The sequence below is a fragment of the Nannospalax galili genome, unplaced genomic scaffold (genome assembly GCF_000622305.1).
Source record: "Nannospalax galili isolate Female #2095 unplaced genomic scaffold, S.galili_v1.0 scaffold33, whole genome shotgun sequence".
NCBI lineage: Eukaryota > Metazoa > Chordata > Mammalia > Rodentia > Spalacidae > Nannospalax > Nannospalax galili.
Window position 1 is genome coordinate 4,089,953 of NW_008335436.1, and position 22,080 is coordinate 4,112,032.

A 22,080-nucleotide genomic window follows, 5' to 3' on the forward strand; every position below is an offset into this window, starting at 1 on the left:
TCTCTCTCTCTCTCTCTCTCTCTCTCTCTCTCTCTCTCTCTTATCACCCAAGAGGACCTTGAACTTGTGATTCTCTCATTTTCAGCTCTTGAATGCCCTAGCAAGCAATGAGTTTCATACAAACCTCTTGAAGCCCAAAACAGATATGGTGATGCATCTATCAACACCAGAAAAAATGGTACTCTTATATTTATGCATTTATACATTGGTTTCTGCATAACTTGTCACTGAAAATTTCCATGGAATAGAAAACCAGGGGATGGTAAGGAGAGAACGATTCAGAACCTGACACTAGGAAAAGGCCAGCTCATCCACAGAACTATGCTAGAGGAAGCACGGGGCATTGGAAAGGGAAGCCTGACTGAAGAAATAAATGAGGCAGTGTACACTAACTCATAAGTACTGATCAAGGTCAGTGGACAGGGCCTGAAACACCTCTACTCAAATCTTTAAAAAACTGACATATTTCTACACTTCCCAAACCTTCTGAGATTACTTATTGTATTTAAGTGAAGTGGTTTCATAAAGTAGTGATAAATCTAGTTTGGCAATAAACAGATAAGTTGGACAACTGTTCGGGTTATTTTTATGAAATAATGCATATATGAAATGTTCAGCTTCCTGTTTTCTCCCAATCTTAGATCTCAATCTGTTTTGCAACTCTGATAGTGATAAAATAACTTTTACTTGCCCTGATTGGGTAAGTGACGCTACTATAGAGAAAATACTCTGCTTCGGTAAGATTCCACCATAACATGATGTGCATGTGTGTGCATGTGTGTGTGTGTGTCCGTGTGTGTGTCTGTGTCTCTATGTGTGCCTGTGTTCATGTGTATGTGTTGAACACCTACAGTGTACCAAGCATAGTGCTGGGTACTGACGACAGAGAACAGTACAGAAACAATCAGTCTCTCATGGAACCTTGTGGGATCACCTGTCAAATGGTATGTGCATCAGATTGGTAGATATCTTAGTATATCATGATATGCCCAGTGGATGATGATTAACAGATCTATTCACCTTTTGCTTTCATGCCAAACCTGGTGACTGGTGTATCATCAGCCTGTAGTACATATTGATTAAATGAGTACCTGAAAACACAAGTGTCCACAGTTATCCTGCTGATATGAAAGAAGGAAGGTTGACAGGCAGCTGAGAGGTGGACATTAAGCTGGGGACTGTTTCACAGTGCCACTCTTGGGAAACAGTGTGTTCATAAGTGTGTTGCTCATGGAACACATTTTATGAGCTCCCTTTCAGTGTAAATTCACTTTAGTTCTGCCAAAACTTGACCTGGACACTTCAAAAAAGTAATTTATTTTTACCTAACAATATATAAGAAAGTCAGAAAACAAGATAAATGTTGAAATTTTTCCCTGGCATTTTTTTGATATAGTATGTTGCATATTCAATTCTTTGGGGACAAAATAGTCACAAAGAAAGCTTGTTTTGATTCCCTTTTTCCTGTGGCATGAACAGTAATGAATAGCCTAACAGTCTAGAACACCTGGCCCAGGGCAGGTCTTAGGCCAGAAACTTACCTGTGTTAGGTAGAACTAGATTGATATTCCCAATTATGGGGTAACAAAGGTCTTACTTTTAGTAAACAGAAGGCCAAGGATTTAAATGTACTTTTAAAAAGTAGCCTAAGACTGCCAGAAACTTAAAATGAAAGAAATGGTTATTAGGCAATAATGGTGATAGAAGGTGGGATGTAGACCAGGTTTCTCTCCTTATAGATTGGTTTTAATATCCTTTTTCATATGGAATTGTCTATCATGACCTTATATGTGCATGTATTTGAATGTATAAAATATAGGGATAGGAGGAAGAAGTCACCTAGTATCAATCTCTGATCTTCACACACACACACACACACACACACACACACACACGCACACACACACACATTAGACAGCCATATATATAAATGTGAGCACACCTACACCCAAAAACAAATAAAATATAAGTCACAGCTGTCTGGAAATTTACCTATTTCTTTGAAATTTTCCAGTGTATTAGAACACAAGTTTTAGTAGCTGGAGAGATGATTCAGAGACTGAAATCACTTTTAATCTAATCTGCTAGTCTGTTTCTTTTGTTTGAGAATTAAGGTCATTAACATTCAGAATTACTGCTGGACTACATGCAAATGTATAAAAGTATCTCTTTAGAAATCTTGACATATTTTCTTTTTCTTATCTACCCTAGGCTTTACTGAGTAGCTGCTAGACTGGGCCTTGGATTTTTGAGAGTGACAGTTCTGAAGTCCATTATAGAGCAGTGACTGGATACTAGAGTAACACCTGTATTTATTCAGCACATTTATCTTTCCTGGAGCCATAGAGGCCTCAGGGCAGATCATGCCACTATAACTCATATGCTGTGATAAGAAAACATCATGTGTGTACAAGAGATCACATAAGATGCGAGAAAAGTTTTTTTTTTTTTTTGCTTTCAGATAAATTATGGGATGCTAACAACAGTTCTACTCTAGATACTTAAAATATGAGTAGATAAGAATTTTGATAGAAAATTCCAAGTGAATAAATGAAATGATTTCTAGGGTTGTTCCAAATGATCTTATGACAGTAAATTTTAGAACATCACACTTTTTCTCATACATGTAGCATCTTATCTCAGCTAATAAAAATTAACTAGTGGATTCTTAAGATTTTTTTTCTCTTGAGTCAAAGTAACAGCAAAACATCAGTGTGACTTGCTGTTTAAAAATATGTCAAAGCTAAGGAGCTCGTTTTATTTTGCTAAAGCCTCTTATAATTATTGATGCTTCCCAACCACATGACATACTTCTTTAGGAGAAGAATTTCATAAATCTGACATAAAATGAGACCCCTTTTACACTTCTGTCACTAAATTCTAGTTGGTCAATGAGTGGGTGTCCATCTGTTTGTGTATTTGTGTGTGTTTGTGTATGTATTGTGTGTCCACAGCCCATTATATTTGGGGAAAATAAGAGCTTATGCCTCAAACCTTACAATAGTTTTACTATTTTCCATTTGCAATCACTGAACTTGTCATTTCCAATAAATCACTGTGAAGTATCTTCATTAACAAACCTTCACAATAAAATCCCATTTCTAATTTCAATGTGTTGACTGTCTTTTAGTCTAGTAATCTATTTTAGTTTTAATTTTGTAGATGCCAAATAAACAGTGTATCTGAAATAACTTTAATTATCTGAAGCCAAAAGATAGTTTGGTGTCCTAAGAGAAGTTATTTAAAATAATTGTTATAATTACCACTGAAGAAAAACTAAAAATTATATTTTAAATTATTTGTTATTGCTTTCCTCAGTGAACTACAGGATTCATTGTCCACTGACTCTGTTTTCCAAAGGAAAGTTTGACAGCATACACATAGCGAATGAGGTCCAAAGACTGAATAATAATTGCTATATTAATTTAAAGGAAAAATCAATTTATGGAGAAATTTAATCTAAATTCAAATGAAACTATGATAAAATTGATTTAAAATTCTATGATAGTTTATTAAGTGGTATTTGAGCTCTACCTATTATAGCTATGTTATGTAGTTCCAGTGTGAGCTAGGCCATGTGCTAGGCAGTGATAATAACATGTGGGCAGCTCAGAGCTTATTAAGAGGGAAACCTTTAAGATGGAGAAATAAAAAGCATAAAATTGTTAAAATTTGCACAGCTACATTGCAATAAATAAAACTATAAAACACAGTGGAATCACTTAGAAGAATCATTTAGCCTATTTCAGATGCAGGAGTGGAATAGAAATGTTCCTGGAAGGACTGGACATAATCTGGATATCAAGCAGGTATTCGGGAAGCAAAGAAAGGTTAGCACAAGCAAAAGGCTGGAGTTGAGAGAGCTCATCAAACATATTCCCAGGTGATGATATACTGACGTGTATGGAGTTTTGAGAGTTCAGTGTGCCTGGGTTCTACAGGAAATAGAATAAATGAGAATGAGACTTAAGACACAAACTAAAAGATGAGAATGAGCCTCAGTATGCAAGGTAATGTTGTAAATTATGATCTGAACCAGGAGGACCTTTTGAGACACATTTGATTTACAAAAGAGACAACAACGGATAGGAACCTGGGGCAGTAAGCGTCAACTCAGTGGCATAAGGCAAATAGAGACATGCTCTTACCTCATCTCATGAAAGAGTTTAACTTGATCTTGATGTGATAGGGAACAAGTAAGGTGTTTCCGTAAAAGTAATATGATCAAATCTGAACTTTAACAAGATCAGCTTTACTGCAGTACAGAAACGGGTTGAAGGGAGCAAAACTGGAGGCCAAAGGCAACATGGCAGACTTGCAAAAGTCCATTAATATGTACCAAATGGATATAACTTCGAAGGGTTGAAGCAACACTTTAGAAGTTCCTGATAGTATGGGTTGACAGAATAGGGAAGGAAAAATCAACATAACATCTAAGAATTCTGACATTTACAACTAATAGAAGTGATATTATACACTAACGTGGTGGTTGGAAGATGTTAAGTCCCTCAAGGACCTCATGACAGAAGCAACTGGCAAATTCATCTTAGTATGTGTTTGAAACATGGGAGAGGTATAAATGAGGAGGAATACATGTTTGGGAGGTGTCCACAGGCTTTTCATAATGGAAGTCACGGGACCTGTCAAGTTGCTTAAAGGAAGGAAAGACGGTGAGGACCACCTATGCAGGATATTGCAGACCTTCACTGACCCAGGCTACTACATGCCAGGAGAACGAGGAAGGTGCTGGGGGTAGAGTAATTGATGAACTGTGAGTGCTGAGGAGATTGAAGGGGAAAGCATCCAGTCATCAGATTTAGCAGTTCATCTCATATGCCTTTAAGTGTCAATTCTTCTGTTTAAGAAGAAAGAGAAAACATGTAAGTACAGGTACATTTGTAGATGTGACAGACAATTGAGGGAGCTCACCACCTCAAGACATTTTTCTCAGGGAAGTAGATGGGGAGTGGAAGAGCGGATGTAAGCAGAGAAAGAATTTGCCTGGCAAAAGATAATAGTTTTCATTAAAGGTAAAATTATGACTCATACAGACTTAGAAATGAGCATGTGTGGAAAAATAGGATTCCAGGGTTATTGTGGAACCAATTATTTTAATTTATTATTGAAGAATATTACATTTTATAAATATTAGGAGCCTAATATGTATCCAGACATGTATTGATGACTGGGGTGACTATGAATGTGTTTCTCTCTCTCTCTCTCTCTCTCTCTCTCTCTCTGCATGCACTCTTGCTCTTGCTCTCTCTATATATATTCATTATTTATTATATTCAAAAACATAATAAATAATGAATTTTATCACAGCCTGGTTTCTAGTCACCTTTTCCCTAGGGACAAGTAATAACTCTCCCATCTGAGAATATCAGCAGATGGTCCTATACCCACATCCACACAGGCAGTACTAAGTGGACTCCGTGGGTTTTGAAACAGCTTATCAAGTTGGAAGGTTAAAGCAGGATGGGAAAGAGGTGAGTAGCTGGAGGGAGGGAATGGGGGTGGATTTGGTCAAAACATTATATCCATGTATGAAATTCCCAAACAATTAAAAAAAACTTATTTTTTATTTGGTAAAATGGGAATAAATAAGTTATAAATATGTGCACCAAAACTTTTCATAAATAATAGGTTTAAAAATCCTGGATGCTGATATTCAAATTGTCAATGATTTTTTATTTAAAGGGAAAAATGAACATGCGTTAAAATTTTTTAGCTCTGTGAGAAAATGTAAAATGTACCAATAGTTTAAGGTGGAATCTGAAGAGCAAATATGTTCATAAGTTGGTAATATTAAAATCAAGGGGAATGTAGGCAAAACGAGTTTCTTCCACAATGAGTGGAGAGAATTCAGTTGAGGTTTTATGAGATGGAATTTGCATGTCATCTGCATACACAAAAACTGTTCTAAAATGTATCAGTTACTTGCAGTATATAGAGTTGCAAAATCCCTATCATCAGTTTAGAATCAGACAACATGGTTATGCTCTGGACAGGGGCCTGGCAACCTACTGCCCACTGGCCTAACGTGATTCAGGTCAGATTTTAAAGGATCTGTGAGCTAAGAATGGCTTTTACATTTGTAAAGGCTTACACAAAGAAAAAATGCAACAAGCAGGAATATGAGACTGCAACATGAGAAGACTGCACAGTCTCTGCCCCTAGTTCTTGGCACACAACTCCTATAGCACTTGTGACCTCCTGGGCCATAAAAGGATCATGTGTTAGGGCATTGGGTCTTAGTCCTCAGTTCCTGAAACCAGAGACTCTAAGACATCCTAGAATCTCCAGAGTGGTAAAAATCTCTTTTGAGAGCTGGGGCGATGACTCACAAGGTGCCCAGAGAACTTCAGAAAGAGAGCTGTCACCTGAAAGACCAAGACACCAACACCATGGAGCCTCACTGTGGAGATCAGGATGTGTCCTGCTCTAAGTTGTTCCATATTGTGTGAAACTGACTTTCAGGCTGTGTCCTGTCCTGAGTGGCTCCATTCTACAAAGCAGCAATTGGCTTTGTTTTGAATGGTCCTGCATTTTGTCTGTGTACATAGACACCACCTCCTTCTAGCACCAACCATGAAGCTTGGATGATAAACAATTTACTCATGCAAGTAAATTGGTTCCACCTATAAATGTGTCAAGGTAGATTAGAAATCCATAGGCATGTAGGCAAATAAAACCATCAGCAAAATCAAGCCTGTGAACAATAAACCATAAACATAAATAAGTGCTTCACTGACTTCTGTGAGTCATTATAAGAAACTACTGAACCTGAGAAGGAAGTTAGGTCAGAAGCTCCCCTGAGCTACAGCCTACAACCAGCATCTAAAATTGGGTCATGTTGCCGATCTGAGCCCTTGACCTGTGTGCCTGATTGTTCCCCTGGAGTAGAGTAGGAATTCAGTATAATTTATTGTTGGGACATTTGGAGAAATGCTTGGTGTGAAACCCCTTGTGTTCAGTGTTAGACATGGTGAAAGTCTAAGAATATCAAATGTAATTAATGGTTAACGTGTAGGGCCTATAAACTGAAAATGGCTTTTCTGTTTTAAAAGTATCATTGTTAAAAACAAACACTTAAGCATATACAATTAAAAATAAGAAAGCCGGGCGTGGTGGTACATGCCTGTAGTCCCTGCACTCATGAAGCAGTGTCAGGCAGATCTCTATGAGTTCAAGGCCAGCCTGGTCTACATAGTAAGTTCCAGGACAGCTGGGGCTACAGGGAGATCCTGCTTCAAAAAGACAAAAAAAAAATAAAATAAAAATAAAACTAGGAAATTTTAAAGTACTTAAATATTGAAAAAAAGACTCAATTGCAGCTCACTGCTTTGGCTAGGATGGCTAGCCAGTTAGCTTCTAGAGTCACCTATCACCACCCCCAGTGTTGGGGTTACAAGCATGTACAGCCATGTCAGACTTTTCACATGGGTCCTTGGGATTTAAACTCAGGTCCTCATGCTTGCAGAAAAAATGCTTTTATCCACTAAGCCATCTCTCTAGTACTTAATTTTTGATACAGCGTATTGCTAACAAAGCCCAGGCTGTGCTTGGACTCAGTCTTCTTGCCTGAGCCTTCTGAGTGCTGGGGTTACAGTTCACATTCTGTGTGCTACCACACCCAGACTGCATTTTTGTGTGTGTTTAATTTGTCATAAATTACAAATTGTAGTTTTTCATGACTCAATCAGGAAAAGAGAATGCTCTTCCTTAATTTAAGGAAGAAATAGCTTTTACTCAGTGGTTCCAGCATCAAATAAGCTGTTCCCAAAAGAACAGAGGACGCATGTAGCCAACCCCAACTGGAGCTAGCCACAGGAGAACTCAGCCATGATCCACTAAACCCAAGAGATGTGGTAAGAGGAGGAGAAATCAGTGTTTGTTCCCCGTCTCCCTTCTGAGGAGTAACCCAGGTTCTTGTGTATGCTAGGGAAGTGCTCTGCCATTGAGCTTTTCAATTTTTTTTTTCTTGGTCTTTTTGAGACAGGGTCTCCCTGTAGCCCCAGCTAGCCTGGAACTCACTATGTAGACCAGGCTGGCCTGGACTCACAGAGATCCACCTGCCTCTGCCTCCCAAGTGCTGGGATTAAAGGCGTGCACCACCATGCCTAGTTTTGTTATGTGGATTCTGGAGATCCAAACTTAGGTCCTCATGCTGGTTTAGCAAGCACTTTACTGACTGAGCCATCTCCTTGGCCCCTTGGTGCCAGAGCTCAGAAAAGAACCAACTGTGACTAGTAATAATCAGATACATAGAGATCAGAAACGCATGTGCAAACATCTTAATGTCAATTGCATTAAAAATGAATTTTTCTGTATGAAACTGTGTATTTTAATAATGAAATGGAGGTCTTTTTTAAAGGTTAAAACCTCATTTAATTTTATGTCTTATTGGGTTTATACTGAGTACAATGTTGTGTAACTATTAATTCAACTGTAATCCTAAAACTTTACAGCCAATTTTGAAAGAGATGCATCTTAGCTCTGGAAATTGTGTTGTAATGAAATGCTTCTTCTAAGTATGTGGTTATTAAATAAATAATTTAAAAAACACTTATGAAAGAGACACTAGTGTCTCAAAAGCTTATGATTTTTGATACCTAGTCCTTCTAGAAAAGGGCTTACTGCTTCTACTTGTTGACCTTTGCTCTAACCCAGGGGTCAGCAAAATAGGCCATGATCTGATCCAGATGGCTTCTGGTTCTAAGTTCCAAGTAAGGTTTCAGTGGAACATAGCTAAGTGTTTATTTGCCCATTTATTTACATATTTGAAAATGTATTAGCATATATTATTCATGGCTCTTTTTTATGCAACAGAGAAATAACAAATACTATCCAGCTATTGATAGGAAGAGTATGGTCACATTTTGCAAGCAAAATGTCATTTCCAGGGAGGCACATACATTCCTCCTGTGCAGATCTTTGTTTTTTTCTTTTTAAGCTAATTTCATTTTTCTTTTTCGTTCTTTTGCTCATTTTATCCCATTCTCTTCCTCCCTACTTCCATAGTACTTCCTGATATTTTCTACCCCTTCAATTGTTTCTGCTTTTAAAAGTCAGAATATACAGGTAAGCATATAATAAGAAAAAATTAATGACAATTTGGTACTTTTAAAATTTAAAGTAATTCTTATCTTTTATTCTCATCATACTGAATTCTCCAAAGTTAATCAGAAGTAAATTTCAAACATGCACCTATGGTTAATAACCTGTACGTGAAAAAAGGCTCCTACCCCTTAAGAGGGAGAAAGGTGTTAGTCCTCATCCCCACTCCTGACAAACAAGGGACAGTTCTCACATTTCAGCCAGACTTGAGTAAGTGATTCTGACAGTCTCTGAATGACTCCTTGCTCTTACTGTTGTGTAGATAAAACACTGTGATGATAGGACCGACCACTGAAAGCACACGATCCATTCCAAATATACACCTATAAACATAATAAGAGCTGGTATGTACTATATCATAAAGCACAAGGTTAGTATCTTTGAAACCACGATGTCCCTGAAATATTCCAAATTCCTTACAAAGATATTTACAGGGAAATATTTTTATAGTCTTCCTCTGCATCTTTTCTTCATCCCCCCATTCCTTCCTGTGCTCTAAGACTCCATAAATACCATTTCCCCAGGACACTCCTATACACAGTCTTCTTTCCCTTCTCTCTAAAGAGCAGTTGCAAGTTTATGCCAGCCGATGATTCCTATTGTGTACTGCCAACTGTGAGATCTGGCCAGAGCTGTAGATGTCATCCATGTACACACATAAGTCATAGTAAAGTGACATCTCTAATTTAGTAATACTGCTGGAACTCTACACAGCCTCTCCTGGTCCACCCGATAAATTTCCCTTTCCATTTTCTTCCTCATCAATCATAATCATCGTAAACGATCTCCTCTCCTCACTTCATTTTCAGTCAATCTTGATCGTTTTCATTGCAAAGGGTACTGATGTCTACAACATCTATTGAAATGCATCCAAAAAGGAAGATAAATAGATGAATTGGTAGAAGAGAGAGAAGCTAGATACATATATGTGATAAAGCAAGTATAAAAATATGTTAATTGTGGAATTTAGGTGGTGGATATGTGTCGGGTCATTGCAACTCTTCAATAACTTTCCTATGTTTCTAAGAAGAAAGTCTCTAAAAATTTGTTCACAAAACATCTTCAGCGCCTGCCACTGCTTTGGCTTGGGCCCTTAGTACTTTCTGTCTCTAAGGCCACACCTGTCTCCTTGACTCTTGCCAACGTACATGTTCCTAGTGGATGCTCCCAAAGGAAGACTCCCTAAAATGTTGCTACCAGAAGTGTGTCCACAGTCCAGTAAATATCGTTTCACTTGGACAGCTGCTAGAAGTTTCATCGCATATACCAAATCAGAAGTCACAGTTTAATAGATTTCTAAAGTGATTTTCATGGAGTCAGATTTGAGAGGCAAGTCTCTGTACGGCAGCTCTATCCTATATTCCTGCTTGTTTGAAAGCCACTGATGAATCTCCATTGCTCACAGGGTTGTGTCTAAGCACAGAGCTTAGAGTGCTGTACAACTCCGCTGCTGTGTGCTCTGCTGTTTTGTGTTTATCTTTTTTGTACTATAGTTTTATTCAGATAACAATTTGATAGTTTCCCCACTAGGTCCTGAGCCTTAAAGGCAGGAAACATGTCTTATTTGAACTGTATCTTTGTTAAAATTAACCCCAAGAAGCAACGATTCTGAAGGCGCTGAATTCAATTCAAATGTTAGCTCAGAAAGATTGCAATAGTGTAAACGGATAAATATGAACAATTTGCCCACTGTGTATCCACCAGCATAACCTTCTACTTTCATTTTCACAAGCTCCCCAACACTTTAAATTAATATGCAAACTAAAGCTACTTCATTCACTGTGTACATTCTGAATTACAAATGAAAATCACTTGCATATACTTACTGGGCATCTTGTAGAATGGGTTTTACTGAGATGTAACATTGTTCTGTTCTTAGCACTTAAGGAGAGCTAAGTAAGGGCCAGCTTTCCAAAAGATACAGTAATTAGATTTCATCAGTTGTAATACACGACAGGCAAAAAGACAATGTCATATTTATCAATAAGGGCAATGAAATATCATTTATATTTTCATGAAGCAATCAACCATCAATAAAACATCATTCAAGTCTCATTTTGATTTTTGGTTGTGAGAATATTACAATGACAGAGAGAATTAAATATATATTTGTGTCTTTTTAGCAGGGCAAATAAGAGCTAAAGATAAAAGAAGAAGCTGATGATGGTGGTAATTCCTGTAACTTCACCAACTGAGAAGTCAAAGAACATGCTGAACCCTCATCTCCAAAAAATTTCAATTTAACAAAAAAGGATAAAAAATAGAATCAGAAGAAAGAATTTTTTCAATTTAAGTTCTGTTCGTCATCCATTACAAGCCATTTTCAGTCATATAGTAGAATCAGATATTCTGTATAAGTCAAGTACAGATACACTAGCATATTTAATCTGCTTCAAAATTATATTGCAAATGCTGATTACTAAATGTAAATAAAGTAAATAATGAGAAATGGAGAGTCTTCATTCTGCCAATAGCCCAGTCCTTCCTTCCACAATATTTTTTAAGTTAGTTAGATAGTAAAAAGCCTTGGACTTGTGGGGAAATAGGTCAAGGATATTCTTTTAGGTAGAGACACCAGGAAAAGCCTTTGTGAGATGATATTTGACTAGAAAACTAAGCGAGCTGGAAGAACATGTAATCTGCAGACTTGGGTGAGGAACAGCAGTCCAGGCCACAGGAAGGTTAGTACAAAGACTGGAACAAAGCCGAGCTCGGGATGCCGTGGGCCAAGAAGGCAGAACAGCCTGGAGTTCAGGGTATCAGGTCCAGTTGGTATGGGCTTCCAGTTGGAGGTCAGCATGGTCCTATTACTTGAGAGATTTTCAGGTCACAGTGACATGAGGCTCTACTCAGGATGCTCTAAGAAGCCATTAAAGAGAGCTACACAGAAGTTTGTGAAATGAGTCTTGCCTTTGATCGCTGTCCTGGTTTGAATGTGGTATTGTCCATAGGCTCATGTGTTTTGACACTTGGTCTCCGGATGTTGGCACTGTTTAGGAAGGTAGTGGAACCTTTAGGAGGTAGAGCTTTGCTGGAGGAAGGCAGAAGTCAGCAGGGATCCTGACTCTGAGGTTTTATAACCTGGCATTACTTGCCTTGCTTCCAGACTTCTGATGCAGTGTGACATGCCTCCCTGCCTCAATGGACTCTAGTCTTTCAGCTATAAGCCAAACCCTTAGAAACCCCTTTCTAAGTTGCTTTACTCTGGGGAGTCTAACCCAGCATTAGAAAAGGAACTAAAACTCACTCTGGCCTCTGTGTGGAGACAAGAGGCTCTTCAGGTCGCTGTCACAGAAACCTGTGCCACAGAGTAGCATGTCGACATATCTTCCTGTACATCAAGAGAAGTGGTAGCAGTCAAGATGTATAGTGGAGGTAAAGTGACCAGAGTCTAAGAAGACTAGTGAGGCGTAAACAAAGACTCATGTTTAGGTGGTGAAGCACATGGTGTATCGAGCTGACTAGGAGAGGCAGAGGTGGAGAAAGAAGAAATTGAGAGTTAGGGGTAAGATACCCAGTAGATCTCAAAGTGGAAGGGGTATGAAAGCAGTGCAGTGTAGATGACAATTTTCAAAGGATAGATCAGGGCTGGAAGCACAAATTTATAGGCAATCAGCAACTGAGATATTTAAGGTTATTGACTAGATGTCACCACCTAAGAAAGAATCTTTTTCTTTTTTCTTCCTGGATTGAAGATACCTACTCGGAAAGGGGTGAATTGTTAGATAAAATTTGACAAATGATACTTTTTAAATGAAAATCTGTATTTTCAATTTTGTTGCACCTTAAATGAAGAAGAAGAAGAAGAAGAAGAAGGAGAAGAAGAAGAAGAAGAAGAAGAAGAAGAAGAAGAAGAAGAAGAAGAAGAAAAAGAAGAAGAAGAAGGAGAAGAAGAAGAAGAAGAAAAAGAAGAAATATAATCGGCAAAACCTGCCCTCCTCCCCCTAGTTACTGATGTAATAAAATTTTCTGGTTCATCACATAGTCACTAAGTCAGCCACTAGATGGCAGCTGTTACCATATTCAAAAAAACCTTTTCTGAAATGATCACTCATAGGACAAGTTTTGCAGAAACAAGATTTTACTGATTCATCCTCTCTGCCCTTGCTCTTGAAGGATTTGTTTTGAGGGATGTGTTTCTCTGACAAGTTTTTTGTTTCGATTTGCTTTGTTTCATTGTTTTGGCATAAAGATGGAAGAATTGAGACTTTGTTTTATACACAAGATGGATGATTCTTAAAGCAGTCTGGAATCTTATCAATTCCATAAATGGAGTCACAAAACTATATAACAAACTGCATTTGAATGACTATGAAGCTGAAAGGGCATATTACACTGGAACACTTTCAACCAAGGCCAACTGGCTAACCTACTAATCTTGCCCCATATCTGGTCCGGAAGAAAACGACATACTGGTCACAAAACAAAGATCATCTACTTACTGCTATATTGGACTAATTATATTAAATGTAAATTTTTATTACGTTTTTATGTATTTATTTTCGGTGGGGTAGGTGGGAATAGGGCTAGTGCATGTACCATAGCCCACATGTAGAGATCAAAGGACAAATTGTGTGAGTTTTCTCATTCTGTTTGGGTCCCAGGGATCTAATTCAGGTCTAACTTGGGTCAGCAGACTTGGTAGCAGGCTCCTTCACCCACTGAGCTGTATTGCTGGTCACTTTATTGTACTTTAAATAGCAACTTTAACATATTGTTTGTTCATTTGACCAGTAAGATAACCACCTTAGTCCTTATGTGGCAGTTTAAATTCAAGAGTGCAGTAAAGGAAAAGAAACCTAAGCTAGTAAAATTATATTTCAAATACAAAAGTTCAATTTCAGAATCTGCTAGAAAATGTTATGCTAACTAGACAAATTTCTTTCATTGAGTAGCAAATTCCCTGCATTTTACCAATCATCTGTATATTGTAGCAACATAGGTTTTAAAATTTAAACCTTTTAAAAAATAAATTTCCTCAGCCAACAGAACATATAAATCTCTCTGTATCTTGTAAAGAGAGGGTTTGTCCTTTGTTAATTTTGTGTTGTTCACTAAATCAACACGTGTGCTAAATTTGGAAGGACACAGAGAAGATTCTTCCTGGCCCTGCCCAAAGATGACGTGCTAACTTGTGAAACATTCCACTTAAAAAAAAATTATGTGTATTAATGTAATTCCTGCATGTATATAAATGCGCCTGTATTGTGCAATGCCTGTGGAGGTCAGAAGAGGGCATTGGATCCCCTGGAACTGGAGTTACAGGTGGTTGTTAGCTGCCATGTGGCTGCTGGGAACTGAACCCTGGTCTTCTGCAGCCTGTACTCTTAATCGCTAAGCCATCTCTCCAGCCCCAGCATTCCATATTTTATGAACAAAATATGTATAAAAGGCTATCACGATGAAAGCCATTACTTTGTATCCCAAATTAAAATATGAATAAAACATTATTTCCCTGATACAGCTGTAGACACCTGTAATAATCCACACCAAATAACTTATTTTGAGGATGTCTGATGGAAAGAAATTAGTTAAAACAATGGGAACTGATTGACAAGAAAACATTTTGGAAATTTAAAAAAAAAAAAATCAAAGCCAGAAAGCAAACAGAATTCCCTGCTCCTCGGAGCTGCTGTACCTTTTCCCACTATATTTCTGTGTCCTGCCCCCTCTCTCTGTTCTTCCTCCCTGTTTTTTGTTTGTTTGTTTGTTTGTTTGTTTGGGTTGTTTTTTGTTTTTGAGAATTTCCTACATGAGTATTGCCTTTGCACTGTTTCCATCCCTCCGAGTCCCTACAACTTCTCCCATGTCTCCCACTCCCTCTCAATTTCTTGTTCTCTTATTGTTTTTGTTACATATACGTATATCAATTTATAAATTATATATATATATATATAAAATGCTATAATGAACTGAGTATATTTAGTGGTGCTTGTGTTTACCTGTGTTTATGTCTGCCCACTGGGATTGAATAACTTCTCAAGGAGTGATCCCTGGAGAAAATTGATTCCCCCTCCATCAGCATCTATTGATTGTCTGTAGCTCTTCATCTTGAGAAGGGGCCTTGTGACATTTCTGTCATCCACCTTGACATGACAGCTGGTTTTGTCCTTATGCAGATCTCATTCGAAAACCACACTGTGCAGGTTTCGTTGATGCAGCTCCCTTATCACGCCTAATATGCATTAACCAGCAGCAGCTTTCCTGACCCTCTGACTCTTATATTCTTTCCATAATGTTCCCTGAGTCACAGGCATAAAGGTTGCATTATAGATGTGTCACTTAAAGCTGGACATCTCACAGTCGTTTGTTCTCTGCATTTGACCATTATGTAACTTTTTACTGGTCTTCATCTGTAGCAAAAAGAAATTTCTTTAGTGAGCAGTGAGAGGTATACTTGTCTGTAAATATATGTATTTACAATACAATAAGAAATTGCATTGGTCTAGGGAAGTGACAGGAGCAAGTTTTTCTCTAGGGTCTATGATTTCTCCAGCCAGAAGTACTTGATTATGTTTACAGCACTATGCCTGATTTCCCTCCCACTGAGTGGGCCTTAAGTCAAATCAGACAGCTCTTGATTGTCACCCAAAAATATGCCACTATTGTACCAATAGAGATAGTTGCTGAGCCAGTCATCATTATGGTTGGTAGTTTATAGGTATCTTCTGATATTTTGAGTGCCAATCTTCAGGGAGGAGACTTCCAGGTCAGTTTCAGTTCAATTGCTCTAAGTTCTGTCCTGTCTTCAGCAATAGGAACTTAACTCCAAGTTCTGAAAGGCAGTCAAGGGTTATGGCAATAGCCTGTACTATTTTGGGAACCTCTTAAACTATCCTGACCAACAAATTAAAGGGAGGTTTCCCTTGCTTGGCACTGAGATTTTTGATAGCCTTCAGCTATACACATGCATTCACATTTATATTGTATGTGTATTTTTAGTAAGCTTATTAAACACTACCTTTACATTTAGTGTTTCACACTATTTACGTATTATTTAATCTCTTCTCTCTCTCTCTCTCCCTGTATAGCCCTCCCTCCTTCTCTCCAGTTAAGTATCCCTCATTCCCCCACCCTTTCCTGTTTATAGTACCTGTCTCCTCTCAAGCTGAACTGCTTCCTTCCCCTTTCCCTCCGTGTTCCTAGCTTCTGCAGTTACATCAGAATATATACTCACATCTAAGGAATTGAAGCTAGGATCTACAAGGAAGAAAGAACATGTGTCACTTAGTAAAACAGTTTCTAATTCCATCCACTTACCTGCAAATTTTATGATTTCATTTTTCTTTACTGCTAAATAGAACTCTATTGTAAATGGACCACATTTTCATTATTCATTTATCAGCTGAGAGACATTTAGGTTACTTCCATTTCCTAGCTATTGTGAAAAGAGCTTGCAACAGACTTGACTGATCAAGTATCTCTGCAGCAGGATGTTGAGTCCTTCTGCCTCCTTTTTAAGTTATTTTGATCCAAATATTTTCAATACTGCTGTCTGCATTCTGGAAGACAAATGTAATCCATCCCCAATGTATCAGCTATGATGAGCCCTCTTCTGGCTATTCTCTTAAGCTTAGGAGTCTGGAGTAGTTTTATTTAGACGCTAGCAGTAGACTTCCTGGGTTTGAATGCTGGTTCTGCCACCCAGTGCTTATGAGGTCTTCACATGTTACTTCCCACGGACTTGATATACTATTTAACATCATTGTCTTTGATTTCTATCCTGGAACTTAAAAACAATGATAGTCCTCCTATCTTGTTATGTGAAGGCTAAAATGAAGCAGTTCTTGTCATGAAGTTACCATAGTATCTGTCAAAAAGTAAAAACTAAATAGAATAGTATAATTGGGTTTCTTAGAAAACTGATGCGTGCATACAGGGCATCTGCACTAAGATATCTTGCAAGAAACCTCATATATCCAAGTCTCACAAATCAGTTCTCATTCTTAAACTCCCCACGCTAATGCAGCACTCCTACCTAATCTTTTCTTTCCAGCCTTTCACACTTATTCAGGCTCTGTGTCCTGTCTCACCTTGGTACCACCACCTGGTTCGGTCCTGATAGTCAAGCCCTATGTATTCACTCACTCATTATAATTTAATTCTCCCTTCATTGAATGACACACTGTCAGCTGCCAGGGGGATCTGGGGACATGGTCATGAAGAAAAATTGGCCTCTCTGTCCCTGGACTTAAGGATTATCAAGGAAGCTAACTTAAAGCAGAGAAATTACAAGATTTCTATCTCCGTTTCTCACCTCAGCAACTCCTCACCTCGATTCCTACACAATTCTCTTCTAGCATCTCTTTCTTCTACTACATTTAATTCACAACACTAACCAATGCAATTATTAGACAGGTGGCAACATTTTTTAACCTAGCATAATAGGAAACAAAGACATAAACTATATTAAGAGAAAATGTGATTATATAAATGAAAAGCTCAAAAGAATCCATGGAAATATTCAACAAACAATAAAAGAATTGAGTAAAATAGTGTTTAAGTGAGGATATAAAAACCAGCAGTATCTAAATACATGCACATATCTTATATCTGAACAGTACAAATAAGTAAATGAAGATGTAGACACTCACAGTAAAACATTGAGAGAGAATATGTAATGGAATAGGTAGAATAGACCCCAGAAAAGAGAAAACAAGAATTTTGGCATAAACTTACTAAGAAATGTCCATTACTTACATAAAACAAATCACAAAAGAAGGTTCAGAAAGAAAACAACAGACTTAGAAGAACATAAACACAGACCATAAGCTGGGAGAGGAAATAGAGATTATAAAATTTTCAATAAATTTATAAATTTAACTTAATTAAATGCCTGTAAGGATTTTTGTCTACGAATCAGCAACTTTCTTAAGAAAGTTCATTAGGGAGCTGCAGAGATAGCACAGCAGTTAAGAACACTAACTGTTCTTGCAGAAGACCCAGGTTCAAATCCCAGCACCCACATGGCATCTCACAACTGTCTGTAACTCCAGTTCCAGGGGATCCAAAAGTCTTTTCTGTCCTCTGTGGGCCCTTGCATGACACAGGTGCACTTCCATACATGCAGGCAATTTATGCATACACATAAAATAAAAATAATAAATGAAATATTTTTAAAAAGAAAATTCATTAATAATTTTAAAAATAGTAAGAATAATCATATGAACCCTGAAAAGGCAAAACCACAGCAAAGACAGGTGGGAAGGAAGGCCACACCACGAATTTCAAAAGCGCCATAAAACACAACCCAAACACTTTGGTATTAACCCAGTGATACTAAGACAAACTAATGGAAGAAGCAGGAAATCCAGAAATAGATGCAATTACATATGGAAATTCAGTACTGCAATATAGGAGGCATTTCACACCACTGGGTAGAAGATGGACTTTTAAATAAATGTTGTTATAACTGGATATCCATATGGAGAAAGATAAAAATGGATCCACATCTTACATCACAAAACAGGATACATTCCCAATGGATCAGATATTTAAATCAAGGGTTAAAAAAGGAACCACACTTGTATTAGAAAAAAGCACTTGTGAATTCCTCTATAATCTGAATGTAAGGAAGTATTCCTTCTAAAAGTACCAGAAAGGAAGGAAAAAGAGGAGAGGAGGAGGAGGAGGAGGAGGAGGAGGAGGAAATAAAACACTTCAAGACATAGGGCTAAGCAATGACTTTCTGAGTAGGACTCCAGGCACTCAGGAAAAAAGGTCAACATTTAACAAATGAAACCTCACAGCAAAAGAAACAGTTAATTGAGTGGAAAAAAAAGCCTGCAGAATGGAATAAAATCTTTACCAGGTACATATCTGACTGAAATTAATAAGTAGACTATACAGAGAACTAAAAAAACTAAACAACAGAAAATAAAACTACCTAATCAATAAATGGGCTAATGAACAGATAGTTTTTCAAAGATGAAATACAAATGGCCAATAAACAAGGGGGGAAAAAAATCTCTCAATTCTTAGCAGAAAAACTTCTTGCAGTTGACGGTGACTAGCAGAGACCCACAACCTACAGAGCACAAGAGACCGTGGAGTGCTCAGCTCTAAATGGGACAACTACATCACACTCGCTCCTTCCAAAGCACAGAGATCCCTGCAGAAGAGGAGGCAGAAAGACTGCAAGAGCCAGAGGAGGTGGCTGAAAACAAAACTGCACTTTCTGGACAGAACAGGGTAGTGCATACATGAACCCACAGAACTTGTAACAACATGCACAAGACCTGTGGAAGCACATGTCAGACAAAATCCCAGCATAAGAGTGGGCAGGTGACCAGGAAGCCCCAACCCTAATGGAGGACCTGTTGACAATTGACTGCTGCTGGACGAGGGAGTCAGTTTCCTTTTAGGATGTAACTCCAGGTAGGTTGCCAGGGTGCAAGGGATAGACCCACACCCAGGAGCATTTGGGGAATACAACTTAGGTTTGATAGACCTTACAATGAGGAAGTACATGAAATCAGGGGTGGGGGTGCAGTTAGCAGGGAGAGGATGAAATTGAAGTGGATGAACATGATCAAAATATACTATATGAAATTCTCAAATAATCGGTAAAAATATTTTAAATGTCCAACTTAGTAGATTTCAGCGACATGTAAATAAAAACCGCATTGAGATTCTTCCTTACTCTTGTCGAATGGTAGTTATTAAGAAAACAAATAGCAACAAATGTTGGTGAGGATGTGAACAAAAGGGAACCCTTATACACTGATGGTGGAAATGTAAACTATTTGAGATACTAAGGAAGTTGGTATAGAGGTTTCTCAAAAACTAAAAATAGATCTTCCAAAATACTGAGCACTATCACAATAAAAATATACCATTAGCAATGTAAAAAGAAAAAACCAAAAACTGCACATGATATACTAGGAACAAATATTTATAAGATATACTATCAAAAGCATAGTAGTTCCTTTAATGCAGTGGTATCCATAATGCATAAAAAGCTTCTGTATTAGTCAGGCTTCTCCAAAGAAATAGAACCGGTAGAATGAAAATATATGTATAGAGATTTATCAGCTTAGCTCACAGGATGGAGTCTGAGTAGTCCAACAATGGCTGCACCACACTGAAGAGGCTGAGAATCCGTAGTCGCTCAGTCCACGAGGCTGGATGTTTCAGTAGTCCCAATCTGGCACTGAAAGTTTGACAAATTCCAAAAGATCAGCTAGTCTTCAGTCTACAGCAGCAAGACAAACTCACCAGCGAGAGAGAAGGCAAGCAGCAAGAAGCCAGGTGTTCTCCTCTGCCATGGTCTTTTATACAGGCTGCCATCGGAAGGTACCACCCACATTTAGGGCGTGTTTTCCAGCTTCAGATGATCCAATCAAGAAGATCTCTCTCATTTCAGTTAATCCCAGATCCAGTCAAGTTGACACCCAGGATTAGCCATCCCAAATCCACCCCTTGTCAACCTGACCCCCAATAGCATCTCTCTATGTCATGCTTAATTTTCAAATGAAAACAATGTTGAGGTCATAATTTCACCTAATATGATATGACTATCCCATCATACAATGACAAATACATTATATATCTTAGAGTAGGTGATAAGGTCTTCAAGGAATGCTTAGCCTTTAGTAACTCATAACCCAATATAGTATCTCATAACCCAATCCATATAGGTTCACAACACTTAATCATTTAACACTTATCTCAATTACACATTCAAAAAAGAATAACACAAGTATCTGCTTAACATATATGTATACATGATCAAGCCTATTCTTAACCAAATAAAACAAAAATACTCATGTCAATTACAATCCACGGTTCTGCAACTGGTCACGTGGCCTAAGTTGGTATTTGTAACTACCTTCCTCTACTACCCATTCTGTATTTCCTCCACCATCAGCAAGCACCTCTGCAAGTCTTGGCTCTTTCCCTGGAGAAGTGACCCATACTTCCATCCTTGAGGGTCTGGGCCATTTGATGTCCTGTCTGGATTGGGTTGTTGCAGTTTCCCATTGACCTTAATCACAGGACATGGTAACACCAAAAGTCGTCCTAAGGAATCTCCTGCCTTCCAGATATAATCTTCATTACCTCCATTGTAGAGAACAAGTCCAATTTCCCCCTGGTAGTCTGGGTCAATCACCCCTCCTAATACTGTTATTCCTTTCTTAGCCTGCTGACTTAAGGGCATCAGAAGCCCAAAGTGTCCAGATTACCTCCATTGTGGAGAACAAGTCCAATTTCCCCCTGGTAGTCTGGGTCCTAATACTGTTATTCCTTTCTTAGCCTGATGACTTAAGGGCATCAGAAGCCCAAAGTGGCCAGGGGGGAAGTCTTAGCTTCTAGTTCAACAGAATGTTTGTTGTCTCTCCTGGCAGAAGCACTCCCCGCTCTGGAACCAAAACATCCAAGCCGGCAGAGTGCAAAGTCAAGGGTACAGGAAGCAAAAATATTCCTAGTGGATCACCAGGGGTGATAGTGAGTGGAATCATTCCCACCTCTTGATTCCTGGACCCATGAATGCTGGCTATAGGAGAAACTGTACCATATATTGGACGCTGATTCAAAGCATACTCCACCTTCTGGAGGACCCTGCCCCAGCCCTCCAGGCTATTGCCACCTAATTGGCACTATAACTGTGTCTTTAAGAGGCCATTCCATCGTTCTATCAAGCCAGCTGCTTCAGGGTGATGGGGAATATGGTAAGACCAGTGGATTCCATGACCACAGGCCCACTGTTGCACTTCTTTAGCTGTGGAGTTCCCTGGTCAGAAGCAATGCTGTGCGGAATACCATGACAATGGACAAGGCATTCTGCAAGTCCCTGGATGGTAGTTTGGGTAGAAGCATTATGTGCAGGAAAGGCAAATCCATAACCAGAATAAGAATCTATTCCTGTAAGGACAAAACACTGCCCCCTCCAAGATGGAAGTGGTCCAATGTAGTCAACCCACCACCAGGTTGCAGGCTGGTCGCCATGGGGAACAGTGC

General features: G+C 38.4%; 1 non-coding gene across 1 annotated transcript; it reads left to right on the top strand.

Moving 5' to 3' along the window:
* Nucleotides 1-14,164: 14,164 nt before the first annotated feature.
* On the top strand, nt 14,165-14,274 carry LOC115069824. The gene has a single exon (XR_003849054.1). It is a non-coding gene; the product is annotated as a U6 spliceosomal RNA (small nuclear RNA).
* The last annotated feature ends 7,806 nt before the right edge of the window (nt 14,275-22,080 follow it).